Source organism: Argiope bruennichi, chromosome 9, assembly GCF_947563725.1.
Source record: "Argiope bruennichi chromosome 9, qqArgBrue1.1, whole genome shotgun sequence".
Lineage (NCBI taxonomy): Eukaryota > Metazoa > Arthropoda > Arachnida > Araneae > Araneidae > Argiope > Argiope bruennichi.
In genome coordinates this window covers 119,356,665-119,371,779 of record NC_079159.1, presented here as the reverse complement: position 1 = coordinate 119,371,779, position 15,115 = coordinate 119,356,665, and positions in this window count along the sequence as shown.

The following is a 15,115-nucleotide window of genomic DNA, read 5'->3' as shown; positions in this document are numbered from 1 at the left end:
CGGAAACCTCTCATCCTCATTTCGAGGTGCCCCCCCCCTCGAGGGTTAACCAGAAGTTAAAAATAAACATTTATTATTATTAAAAAGTCTTTAGAACATTATTGAAAAGTCTTTATTATCTTAAGACTCAGAGAATCATCTTTTTAATGATATAAATTTCATTTCCGTAGCTGTTTACCTTAATATTAATATTTTTTTTAATTTGATATGTTATACAATTGATTTGATATCATGTTTGTAAAAGTTATGAGGGAATTAAAGTTCTTCGATCAGAATCTTCAATCGCTCGTTTTTGCCAATTATTAACTCCGCAATAGGATTTACACTTTCACTTTTACTTTGTAATATATACACTTTTTTATTTGCAGTAAACTGATTCAAGTTTGAGCTTTTATCAAATAGCAAGATATATTAAAAAATTATGTAATCATTTTATATGAATCATTTAGCAGCTAAAAAATTAATAACCGGAGCGAAAAAGCTGGTCACCAAAAGTGGCTAGTTTTGAATAAAGGACTATACTATTTAAATTATCCACTGCATGATATAAAGATTTTTTTAAGTGTTTCGATATTTAATAAATTTTATACATATTTAAGCGTGTCACTCATATTTTTAATTGCATAATGGGATCACACTGCACTGTTGGTCATTAAGAGCTAATGACGTGTCTAGCGTGACGAACGTCTCTATGGCGAATGAACTGACGAGTACGAGTTAGTTTTGGAGCTTTTCTGAGTCATTCTTTTCCCCAAGTGTCAAAATTGATAATTCCGAGAATTTGTGTTCGTATTTCTTCTGATTTTATTTCTACCTTGCTTTAAATAGGGATGCATCACCTTTTAATTGCCAGCACACAAGAATGTTTATATATTTGGTTGCTACGCCAATCTCTATTTTTTCTAGTTATGGCCAACTATGTTGTTGCATCATTTGTCAGAAATTCATCCTGGAGAGCTGAAGAAACCAACTAAGCTGCAATTAAATTCAACAGGTTACGGATCCATATATTGTTTTCTAAACAATTCTCATTTTGCTTTATGTAGGCAAACACAATACATTTGAAATACAATATTTTTTTTTTGTTTGACTTAAAATATGTAGTTTGCAAAAATTTCATTTATGGATAAGAATTCTCATGCATAATGAGGATTCCAGCATTGCAACTCCCAGACTTTTATAAGAAAATCTAAAATTTTATTTTTGTGCTACTAAATTCACTACGCTTTTGTATCCAAAATTATAAATATGATCTGATCAACTTAAAGTACATTTATTAAAAGCATTTCGGTTATTACAAGTCGGATCTAAACTATCAAACGTTTTTAGTTTTTAAAAGCCGAGATGGAATAGTGGTAAGTTCTCAGCTTCGGACCTAGTAGGCTCCAGTTTCGAAACCCGATTCCTGTAAATATTCATTGTATATGTGGGCCTGGCACCTATTAAATTTAATGTTGTAGTCCAAACGTCCTCCCATTAAAAGATGAATCGGAAGCCTGGAAAATGGGTGAAGGATCAGTTGTCAGCACCGTTATCTGAGTGAGAGGTAAAATAGGCTACGTTTTGTTTCAAACGTGAAGTTAATATAGATAAACCAAACCCGTTTAGTTTTAGAACTCTAATACTTTGAATGTTAGTAAACATATATCAAAAAACATATTTTTAAACATATGTTTTGGAATTCATGGACTAATTTACCAAATATCAATATGAAATTGTTTTGTCGCTAACAATGCTTCCTCTACTTTAATCTAGCATATAAGAAAATAATAATAACTTGTCAGTGTTTCTCTTTTACTATAATTAGAATTTAAGGGCAATTTTAATATACAGGATGTTCTTGAATTCCTGGGCCAAACTTTAAACGTAAGTAAAATTTGTATAAGAAAGCATTTTTTTGTATAGCATTGTGGGGTCGGAAAGGGAAAGTTTGACGGAAGCAGTAAAAAATCCCGAGGAAATAAAAAAAAAAAAATATTACTGTAAGTGCACAAATGTGCCACCGATAATATCAATTCAACATTGAGAGAGTCTAGCAAATAACTGGCGTTCTCTTTCAAAGATGCCAAACGTTTCACGAACAGTTGCGATAGCAACTAAAAGTTTTGCAATGAAGTCCTCATCAGAATAAATTGCAGTCTCGTCGATACTGCATTTTTCCGCCTTGCTTGTGTTTACTTTTTCATTCCTCCTAAACTTTTCATTTTCTACCCCATATTGCTGTACAAAAACTGCTACTTTATATGCATTTTACCTATGGTTAAATTTTGACCCATGCATTCAGGAGCACCCTATATATTAAAATGTATCCTTGATGCTCCCTTATTGCTCTAAAAGAGCAAAATGAAATGCAAGAGTCTCGAAGAGGAAGTCCTTTTCAGCTTAATCACCATCTTCTTGAAAAAACTTAGCTTTACCTCGCCCTTTTCATTTGGCATCAAAGACTGCAATATTTCATTCGAAAGAATTCCCTTTCCAATGTAGCGTGTTGAAAAGTTTCTGCAATACCGTCCCTTTAAATTACTCTGTCTTTGAGAAGTCTATGAAAAATAAATAACCCGCGCCGATGCTTGAAAACTCAGCAAATGATTGAAACGTAAAGCATCCCTCCTTCACAGAGAGAGAGCGAGTCGATTTCAATTCCGCTCGACTGTTCATTACAGTTCGGCGGGCGGAAAGAGACGAAAATGATCGATCGCTCCCGAAGAACTTTCCGATCGGCCGACTGAATCCATCACTCGAAAAATTCGGCATCGAGGTTAATTGGGGTTTTGTTTGGGATATTAATTAGATGTGGGGAAAGCTGCGGGTCTATTAATTCATGCCAATGGATAGAAGTCTTGTTAAAAATTTGAGGAACTTCTGTAATTTTGCATTTATATCGATTTCAAAAGAAATGGCACAATTTTTCCGAGGATTTTCCGAGCAATTTCAATAGTACTTAGAATACAACATATGTTTGGCGTGTCCTATTTTTAGATTCTACATCCATATATTTTAGAAAATACCAGAACTGCTAAACTTGGTGCAATTAAATGCGGCATCGTTTTCTGAATAACATAGCAGCATTAATAAGCAACATATTTTCATACTAGCGACCTTTAGTGATCAGCTTTTTCTCCCAAATTATTTACTTATTTGATGGTTAAATATCAATGTAGAATAAATATTTTTAAAATTTCACCTTGTTATTCGATAAAATCGAAAAATATGACTTTAATTGAATAATTCAAAACAAATTATACTGTGTAAGTATTTATAATATATATATATATATATATATATATAATGAATATACTACGAAATAAAAGTGGAAGTGAAATTAATGCTTCGTCCTGCTTCGAAATTAATATACAAAAAAATCATTTTAGCTTCATTTTTAACGCTGACAAAAGCACGCGTTTCAGTGTTTTGAAGGATAAGTTTGAATTTCATAAAATTAAAAATTGTTAAAAAATCTTGTATTGCATGTAAAACTTTTATTAAATGTAAAGAAAACACAATGCAGAAATGCAAATGCTATAATTAGGAAATAACTTCTTGAATTTTAAAGATATACAAAGAACATTTTTATGCGATTTTTGGAAGATATGGTTATCAATTTCTATTGGTAAGTCATAGCGATTACCCATCCAGAAACAGTTAAGTTAATTTTCGCGCCCTCTTAAACTTTATTTAATGCTCATTTATTCTTTTTGCATGTTTTTTTCTGAGTGAATAGTTATTAGTGAGTCTTCCTAAAGTATTTCTAATAATATTTTATAGCTTCATTCATTAGCGAAGTGTTGAATTAAGTGCAGCTATAAAGTAAGCTATAAACCTGAAATGTTCGTAGAGTGAATTATTTACAGTTGAATGTTGCCATTCCGAAATATGTAATAAAGGCGAATTATGTGCCACATACGGCCAGGGCTTTACATTATATATTAGATAGATAGACAGATGGATGGATGCATATAAGATAGATGGATATAGATAATATAGACAGACGAATTTATAGCATAAGTAAATGACTTTTTTCAGTCGAACAGAGACAAATTAAGTACTGTTGTAAGAGAATTAGACATATTTCTTCTCCACCAATTAGTATTTGATCCATTGCATAAAGATTTTACCCACTATGTACTTCCTGAACAGAACAGCGCTGTCCATCAGAAAAAAGCTTGTACCGATATCGTATCAAAATTGTTATGCAGAGAAAACTGTATTCTAATTTTGCAGAGCAAAACGACAGGTCAATTTCTATTATTGAGTTAGAATTAATTTATGTGGCTATTGAAATCTTAAATTTTGCCTTTATTTCGATAATGTTTTGCTGATTTAAGTGCCAAAAAGTACTTATAAAGGGTCAGAATTAAATATAATTTGACGGAATAGCATTTAATCAATGCAGCGGATAAAGAAATTTCAAAGAAAAAAGCTTTTAGAGTTCCTATGATTAACTTTACAACATATGAGTGAGCATATTGATAAAAGTATTAAGTTATCTTTCATTCATTAAACATAAGGATTCATACGATTTAAAGATCCTCATTCAGTAATGGTTTCAAGTATCTTGAAATGCTTTGAATACTTTTCAGTGATCTTTGACCTTCATATAAATAAAAGTTTTTCAAACGACAGAATCACTTTTTTCTCCTTCTATTCGATATAACATATTCACTATAAATTTGCCACAATTTTTCGTTCGATTCAATTTGGATTGCGTTCCATGAGGATTTTCATTCAATAATGGTTTCATTCATCTTGAAATGCATTGGATGTTTTTAGTGATCATTGACATATATCTAAAAAATGTTTTTAAAATATTGAAATCATTTTATTTTCTCTTTTTATTCAGTATAGGATATTCACTATTAATTTCTAAAACAGATGATAACTTCTACTACAGTTATTTTCTCATTAAAATAATGCTGCATAAATTTCTACAAATACTATCTGTTATTTGGAACTGTTTGGATTGATTCTATCTCATTGAATGATTCTTCATTAAGAAACAAATAATGATTGTTTGCACTTTAAAAAATATCACTAATCAAGAAATTTGCAGCCATAAAATACAAATTTTCTAGAATACAGTTTCAAGCAAATAGTATCCTGTAACGTTTCCCCTCTTCCCTCACACTGTTAATGATATCCAAACCCGATGTTACGTCTTCCGTTTTCCTATACATATTTAACTGCATACGGACTTCCAAGTGTGGATCCTTTTCACTAGGAGAGTCATTGTGTCTGGTCAAATGTTACTATATCTAGGTGTGGCAAAGCAGATGTACATCCTGTAGTTTCAAATAGATCCAGCATGTCTTCAAGGGAGAGGAGCGTCAAAACATCCGGATGCTAAACGTTTTTTTTCTTTGTGAAGAGACTCCTGAAGTCTCTTCAATCACCAACAATTACTGTCATTAAGTGTCAAATCCAGGTGCACTTCACCCGGTGTTGCTTGTAACTGACATGTGTTCAAGAGTCGGTCGGCCACAAAGATGGATCCTTAACAGACACTTCCTCCATCGAACTTAGACTATTGAGGAAGCGTTGCTCAAAAGCTATTGGGTGATAGAGAATTCAAGTTTACCAATGAGGAAACCGGTGGCGGTTATTTGATGAAAATTAAATGCTGTTTTCTTAGTGAGAAAAGAGAGAGGATTCGAATTAGAATTCAGAGAGACTTCGGGTGCGGAAAAGTTGTTCTTAATTTTTTGAGAAATTCCGTGTGATACGGGCTTCTCTATTAGGGTCCACCTGATAACCATTGGGGAAATTCTGGAGCGGCCTTGGAGTAGCCGTTTAGAAGTAACTGCCTGTTTTTTTGTGTGACTTATTTACCAATTTGATAGAGGAACTATTTCGGGATTGAACTGTTGTTTGATTTTTGTAAATAATATTAATCCAGATGAGAACAAGTTATTCGTTATAAATATATAGGGATGCAAATAAAAGAATTATTTTGTTACGCTACTTTTATTTGGTTGGTCTAGGCCAAGATATTACAATCCTAATGACAATTATTAAAAAATGAGCGGAATTGCATTTGCATTTTAGACTAATTTTATTCATTGATTTTTATTTTTGATCTAAATTTTTTATAATTCCTTTCTGAAAAATATCTATAGAGAAAAGAAGTTAAATTGAATTATTTTTATCTCTTTTTTGAAGCTTCCAGAAAAGAAAACAATGAGTCGAAACTAATTTAATGAGATTTTACATCTGCTATCATTTGAAAAATCTTTCACCAAAACGTCAAATTATTATTTTTTCCTTATCTAAGATTCTGAAAGAACTGCAAATCTGCTTCCATGATTAAAGTTTACTTTTCTTTTCTGAATCATTCCGGGAGAAAGACTTCGGGATGCGCCGGGTTGAAAAGGCTTACCGTAACAAATTGAATGAGATAAGATAAGCCTTGCCTGAGATAGACTCGCATCGATTGAGGTTCCTTCGCTTTAATCGCTATCGAATTACAGTTGTGCTTTCAAAAGACTGAAAAAAGTCATCTCAGAAAAAACTCTATAGAAATTATTTATTATTTTTTTTTCAGATTGGTTTCTATTTGTAATATTATTTGTTGGTAAATTTGCCTGCAAAAACTTTTATTTCAACCATGATAAAATAAGTATTTAATCATATGTGAGCATAATGTTGTATTGGTTTGGTATTTTTGAAGCCTCAAATACACGAGTAAAAAATTGGCATTTTATCGCTTTTTTAGGCAACAATTTTTTGCTTTTAGTATTATTAAAAAAATTATAAAGAGGATTGTAACATTTGGCGTCGTATCGCCAATAAAAAGTTACAACTCTTCGTGAATGTTCGCCATATACCCGATTCTTCTGTCTGGACAATAAAGGGCAGGGTCATAAGAAGTTATCGCCTGAAGAAGCAAGAAGAAAACGGAAATCAACATGCAATAGCTAGGGGAGGTATCGAAAGGTGTATATTTATATTATATATTTTAAATCTTAATTTTCAATTTTTCTAGCTGGCATAAAAAGTTATGGAGCTCGAAAGAGTTTGAGGTGAAACACAAAAGCATCATTTTCTTAATATCGACGCATGCGTAATCTCAAACACATTATTTGTTTAAATCGGTTTAAATTGGTTTGTAACGAAAAAAATTCTGACCCCAAGAAAAAAATTTTGGAACTCGATTGATTTTGAGGTGGTCAAAAACCATCCCTTTTCTAAATGTTGGTGATTGCGAAATATATGAAAATATGATGTTTTTCTGTCGGATTGACACCACGTGACTTAAAAAATAATGTTCTCACATGATTACTTGAAATTTGCTATAACAGATTTCAATTTATAATTATTATGATGATTTTTATTACGATGATTTTGCTGAGGCCAAAAAAATTCAAGGAGTAACTACACCTGTATAACAATCGTTATAATAAATTTGGATTACTATCTAAGGAGTGAATTTAAGTTTTTGATAATATCGTTTCCGAATTAACTGGAAATGTCTCCCAAAACCTTTCACGCTTACTCTCTAATGATGGTGTTATTCAAAGAATGTCAAAACATAGCATTGGCTAACAATAATTATGAAATATTAACCTTTGGTGTGAATTTAGTACTTTTACTGAATCTGTCGTGTGATTCTTGGTGACTTTTTTAATGATTAATCCTAGGCTTGCGGTTAACGGAATCAGAAAATCGAATTTAACTTTAGAAGCTTATTTTTTCCAACCGATGCCCAAAATTGAAAATAAAATTCGGCACAGATCTTTAATTAAAGTCACAAAATCACATGCCAATTTTAATATATTTGTCATTGCATTTTGGACTTAATGCTTTGACATGTTTCTGAAAGTGCGATGTCGTTATATTTGGCTCAAAATGTGACATGTGTCTACACTAAGACGCCAAATGTTCGTGTATGCTATAGAGGCAATAAATAAGTTTTATTCCTCTAGCTCTCTCCGTCTTCTAGATATCGTATTAAAAGGGGACAGACTGATTTCCTCTCAACCGAATTGGCTCAAACTTTTACAGAAATATACAAATTTGGAGTTAAGGGCATATACCAATTTTCATCAGTCCAGCTCAAAGCGTTTTTAGATATCTTTGTCCTAGAAAAGTATTTTTTTAAAAAAATGTTTTTTGAAGAGACGTAAAACGCGATTTGTCAAAATCTTGAGTTCGAATTTTTTGACTTTTACATTGCTTCGAAGCAATCGAGGGGAATCAATTATCATTCTAAAAAGAAGAGTAGAAATTGAAATATGAAATAGAATGACCTTTATTCTGGTAAAGGAGAAAAGAATGAGACACAAGAGTGGCTAAAAAAATATACTCCTTTAATTAAATTTTTTTTTTAGAATGGAAGTCGAAACAGACAACCTCAATGTCGAAGACTGGTGGCAAGTACTATTGATATAACAAACAGCAATTCAATAAGAAAATATTTTACATGAAAATTTGCAACAAGACATTTTTCACATGGAATTGACGCACAGTATAATCATAGCTGACTTCTCCGATCCGTAAGAAGGCAAATTGAAAAATCTGGAATGACTGAGAGCCACTACAGTATAAGCAGGAACTATTGTTGATTCCAAAGGGTAATCACCGCTCACGCTACAACCCCTGCCTCATTATCAGTAGGGAATGGCCACCTCACACCATTTTTGCAACCACGAACTGGTGAGAGACAACCATCAATCCGGAAGCATCTTATCTCTATATCGGAGGTACTCCCGAGGGGGGGGGCATGCACAATATAATAAAACCTTTAGAATTCCCCTTCAATTTTCACAAGCAATGTTCTAATTCAGTTTGATAAAATTATTTTAATACGCAATTGTAGCAACATTAGGCACATTTAGGAGCAAATAAGAGGCAATGAGGGCGAAACCTGAAAGTTCACACCGACTATAAATTTCTGCACCTCACCAGTGAAAGGAGGTTCAGCGCTCGGAATGCTCTAGTTCAGAAGTGGATACTTCACTCCCAAGCCAATGCGGTCCTCTACTCATATAATTGTTTTAATAATCGTTTCTATCTTTGTGGTTATAGCAATCAGAATCTGACTGATAAATATTTGATCTCAAAAATTTAGCTTGGTACATTTTTGTTAGAGCGTATGGTGGATACGCACAATGCTATATTTGGAACATTTAGTTAAATATTTAGAATGATCTGTGCAGTTACTTATATCATGTGACTGTAGCGTCGCATGAATTAATTCCAATGACTGGTTTCTATATTTTTCATTACAGAATTCGGCATCAGAGATAACTATTTCAACTTGCAAGAAGGCACGTGGGAAAATCTGAATGAACGGATCACTATGGAAGCTTTGGGAAAAATTAAGATTGAATCCAAAAGGCCATCACCGGCCACATTGCAACCCGTCTCGTAGGAGGCATGTTCCGTTATCCGTTGGGGATAGCCACCTCACATCGTTTCTGTTCCCATCAGGACGGAGAGAGTCAATCATGTCTTAGGTGCCCCTTGGGAAGGGGGAGGTAGATACTGGATTAGGGATGTTTGTTTGCTAAATAAAAAAGTAGAGGTAAAAGAGCCTGGATGCTGGTGTGAGAAAATACAAAAATCCGTACTTCAAGGAGAACTGTACACTGTTAATTAAACTTTATATTAAAATTGCACTTTCTGTGTAGGGGAAAAACTGCGATAAAGCTCCCCAGCCATAACCATTATAGTTACATCATCAGTGGCCTCTTGTTCACTACCGCACTTCTTTTGTCAAAGGAATTGAAAAAAACAAAAAAAAACTTCATTCTATATTCTCTAATGGAACAAACCTAGCAAATTCCCAATTATACCTATTATACCGAAATGTAATGTTTTTTCTTCACAGGAATGCTTATGATCTATATACAGGGTGTCCCTAAATTCATGGTCAAACTTTAAGGATATGTCAAATTCATATATAGAAGCATTTTTTTGTGCTGCAATGTGGGATTGAAAATGAAAAGTTTCGGCTGTAAAAGCAAGAAATGCTGAGAAAAAGAAGAGAAAGCTCTTTACTTATATAGCATTTCAGTAAGTGCACAAATGTGCCACCAACAACATCGATAGTAGAACAAACTTCTAGCAAGTAATTAGCGTATACTTTTTCGAAGATGCCAGGTGTTCCATGAACAACTGCAGTGGCAACTGAAGGGTTTTGCAATAAAGATTTTATCAGTCATTGGAAGTCTGGTAGACATTACATTTTTCCATCTTGCTTGCATTTACACTTACTTGTTCCACCTAAACTTTTCATTTCCGATACCATATTTCTATACAAAAAATGATTCTTTATATGTATTTTATCAACCCTTAAAAGTTGGCCCATAATTCATGGGCACCCTGTATATGTTTTTAATGATCACCGACCTCCTACCTCTTCATTTCGAGAGGAAAAATAAAACTTTGATATTGAATTTAACTCCAGCTACTGGACAGAGCCATCAGTTTTCGTTGTCAAATGGTTCGCCATTTTGAAGTATCTGAAATAAAGAAACCGACTAAAGCCTAGCGGAGATGTGGATAATTCGGTGCAAAGCTAATTAATTAGAATGATCTATTGTTATTATGCAAATGTAATGACATGGCTAAATTAATCCTATTAATACCAGCCTCTTTCAGCTACCATATTAATAATAAATTGTTTAGTTCCCTACATATAAATTTAGGTATTTTATTTAGTTAAGGTATATATTTCGTACGCCTTTGAAATTGAAATAAACATGTCTCATATATGTATAAATATACCGAAAAAACATTCAAAATGGAGAATAGAATGCATCAACTATATATTTCCATTTTCAGAAAACGAAATGCTTACTGACAGTGACCCTGAATTGTACATATACTTATGAAATAATAACAGATACAAACTTATCGCCATAATCATCGCATAAGATGCTCTCAACATGTGTATGAAACCCGAATAAATTTCGTCCTATTCTTTATTAGTCGCCTCAGGTCGAGTATATTGGTTATATTTGATTACAGATATAACGTTTGGGTATAATTTTATGGCCACGATTCCGCCAAATGGGCTGACATTTAAGCCGTGTTGTTTTGATGGTCTTACTTAAATACCGTTTATTGTATGCATCTGATGATAATAGCCCTATAACATTATATATCATAGAGTTATCAAAAAACATGAATATTTGGTTCATTTATCTTCTAAATTTTGTGATTTTACAACTTTATCTTGTAAACTATACGGCATGAAATAGAATTTTTCGTCTTTAGTTTTCAACATTTGAAGATCACACAATCAAATAGTTGATGAAGCTATGAAAACGGTTTGAACTTCAGTAATCTATTTTTGGACATTAGACAAAAATTTTAACTGCTAAAATTTTGCAAAAATTCGCACAGTTGTTAAATTTGCATCATTAAAAATACAATTTTTAAAATTTTGAACTGGCGTGAATTTTTTTGTGTGGTGTAATGCTTTCAATGTAGACACGAGTCTACTTAACCCATTCACTGCCATTTACGAGATATCTCGTAGGATATTGCTGTAAAATTTAGCGTTTATAAATTTCTCTGGCAGTGAATAGGTTAACTGGTTCTTCGTTCATTCATTCATAAGTCATAAAGTTTTTGTCCGCTGTTTTTGCTTTTTGATCAAATTTTCTAGGCATGGCTCTCTTTCTTTTAAGATTGTTGTTTTGAAAATATAAAAAAGATTTTGGAGACAACTATAAACGACCCATCTAAGCCACTTCAAGTAAGCCATGTTCTAAGACACTCAAATATCTATAGACAGGAGAATTACAGCATTTCTTTTATTTTTCCAACTAGAGGAAAGCCTTTTATTTGATATCAGCACATAAGAAGAGGGAACGAGTCGCATCTTGAGTGAATGGTGTTCTTAGTATTAGATTACTTAGTTTACATGCTTAGTACAAATATGTTACACACTTAGGTTTTTTCCGAACGCCATCTGCGTATTTCACGGTCGGACTTTCCTGATTTACCCGAACATTTCTCAAGCAACTTCTACCGATGTGCCTGCATTCTTCACTTTTTTAGTTAGCAATATTTCAAACAAATGACCATAGTGGTCAGTAAAGATAAGATTGTAAAATAGGAGTGAGCCAGTTTCATAATCAGATTTTATGTCTATTCTTTTATGAGGGAATAGGCGTAAATTTAGTTTTCACTATATCAGTGTATTCATATTGCAAATATTATTTCTTTTGAATTTGGAGTTAGAATGAGTGACAGCAAGATGCCATTAACATAACATAAATCCAATAAAAGATCTGATGATAAGTCTAAAGTTTTTGTAAATGATTCCGTCAGTAATGTAGGCTTTTTATTGGAATTTGGAATTCCTTTTTAATGGTGAAAGAAAGTTTGGATGACGCAACTTGAAACTTATGAAGTTGAAATTTAGCAAAATTAAAGTTGAATGTTAAAAATGTTATATTATAATTATTTTTTAATATTAATTTTAATAAATTATTCTTTACAACTTTAAATAAAAGTGTCATTTTTAACTGTAAATAAAAATTAGCTTATCAAGTTTATAAATTCAATACTTATAAAAGTTTAGATTGTTGATCTGAGCTAATAAAATCGATTTGAATAATAATTGTTTTGTTCTTATTTTTTATAAACAATTAGTATTCAAATTCCATAGAGTATAAAAATGCCATTTGGTAGAAAATTCATATTGTTTGTCTACGGATTGTAAAACCCTTCGGGCTTTTCCACATACGTTAGAATTGGTTTAATTCAGCAAAATAGAGATGAGAGGTAAGATAAAAGGAGGAAGTGTTTACATTAAACAATAAAGTAAATTCGGATTACTCGCGAACTGAAGTAAAATAATAAGGTCATTAACGACAAGGTATGACATTCATGTGAAAACAAAATGAGCAAAAAAGTATCTAATATCATGAAATACCAAGGAAATGCGGTCAGTCATCCTTCCGCAACCGACCCCTTAATGAGATAGATTCATCGGAAAGTGGTCGTTTCAAGATACCGAAATGAACAGTAGAAATAGTAGAAAGAAGAAATCGACAAGTGGCTAAGTCTGATGGAGAGTTCAGTAAGATTATGTACTGAAGCGATTGACTAAATTTGTACTGAAATAGAAAAAAAATTGAATGTTAGTGTGTTGTATTCAATAATAATTAAATTCATCGTCTGAAGTATTAAAAATATAGTCTGTCTTCCTTACTTTCCTTGAAAGAATCTCGAAAAGTAATATACTACCTAAAAATGCCATATTGAACAAGTTATAAATGAAGTTTTCCTCGCCCTCTATTTGTGAGGGTCTTTATGTCAGACATTATTATATTCGCTTGCAATGGTTTCTAAGCAAGTAATACAAACACGCAGACATCATTTTAAACATCTATACATTTTCTCAGCACGAAGTTGTCCTTTCTACATAATTACTCACGGTCGTTGCTATTTAATCCCCGATTCTTTTTCTTATGCCCTATTAAAATAAACAGAAAAATACTGGAGCCATCGCTGATAGCATCAAAAGGGAAAAAAAGCAGAAAATAAATAAATAAAATGCTTTTCTTTTCCCCCCATTTAAGTACATACGGGGAATAAAAATAAACATGATGTAAAAAGCGAAGACATTTTGTAAAGGAGAGCGATTTGAATTTTAAATGGGGAATCAGGTCAATTATGTAAATCGGTAGCTGTTTTTCTTAAAACCCCTAAGACTTGCTCTACACTCTTTTAACGGAGGTTTGGGATTTTTACTCCACTCTGTACATGAAATTCAAATGAAAAGTCGATTTTGAAGAAAAATAAACTTATGGGACTTGATCTTTATGATCTTGAACAATATGTTTTTCTTTAAAACATAGATAATTAAAGCTTTATGAACCTAAAAATGTCTAGATATAAAATAAAACCAAGTTCTGTTTAGAGTTGCATTTTAAAGCACAACTCAGATAATGAACGTTTTGCAAAATTCAAAAGTTTTGTTCAAAAGTTTTTCAAACCTGAAATTAATCACCACTGATGCTATTGTTTTAAGTATTGTTACAAACGTGTAATTTTGCTTTCCAGCACGAATAGTGTCATCACAAGAAAGACTGATTTACAGTCATCCGTATTGGATGCTGCCGGATGCCGAGCCAGTGATCCCAGAGTTTGGCAACCATTTGGCGATGAATTTGGCGACAAAATAGATAATGCTCGAAACTTCGAGAATTTTGTCGATCTGTCCATTAGGAACCGATATACACCTGATTGGTCTAGAAAATTCTAGGCCCGCCTTCCAAGCTGCCACTTTCATGCTGGGGATGTCGTCGAGAGTCGTCGTCGTGAATTGTAGTCGAGTCGCAGACAAGTAACGAGTCTTCTAGAAGATATCGAAGAAACAGCGGAGTGCCAGCGTTGCGTGGAGAGAATACTGTACTTCTGTGTGCCGAAATCTGTTGTCTACTGTGGAAGCAGCGACGTATATTGTGTGTAGTAGCCAGTTGCGAGAAGTAGTGAGTCGGCGCTAAAGCAAGGAGATAATAAGAAGGTCAGCCGTTTTGGAAAGCCGTTTGCTGAATTGTGTCTGACCGCTTCGTGTACTATGGACGATTACTACTTGTGGACTACTGTCTGCTGTAGCATGCTGCTGTCTTCTGTCCTGTGCTCCTTTCGGCTGTAAATATTTGTTGTCTGTGTATTCGTCGTTGTTGTGTACTTGTGTCTTCGTGTAAATAAACGGCGTCGTTGTTTGTTTTCTACTGAGCCTACTGACTGTGTGTTCTCTTCACCATAGACCCACTATCAAAAAGAACCCTGCGGCGGAGGAATTCCATAACAGTATGAACAAATAAATTTATATTGAAAGGATCCAATAAATGGATTAAAGTAACAATTGTCGAAGACTAACTATTGTGACAGAATATCAAAGCAAAAGTTTAGCATCACTTTTTGCATTTATTTCATATAAAATATGAAATTTAGTAATAAATATTGAAATATTTTTACATCACATATATTAATATATTATTAAAAGATACACTTTTGGTTTTAACTTGTGAATTTACCAGAATAACCAGAGAAATGAAACCAGAAAATAAAATGTTTATACTAAAATGCCAGAGTTAAGAAATATGTTGAGAAGTGGTACTACCTTCCTATGTGATAATTTTAATATAAAACA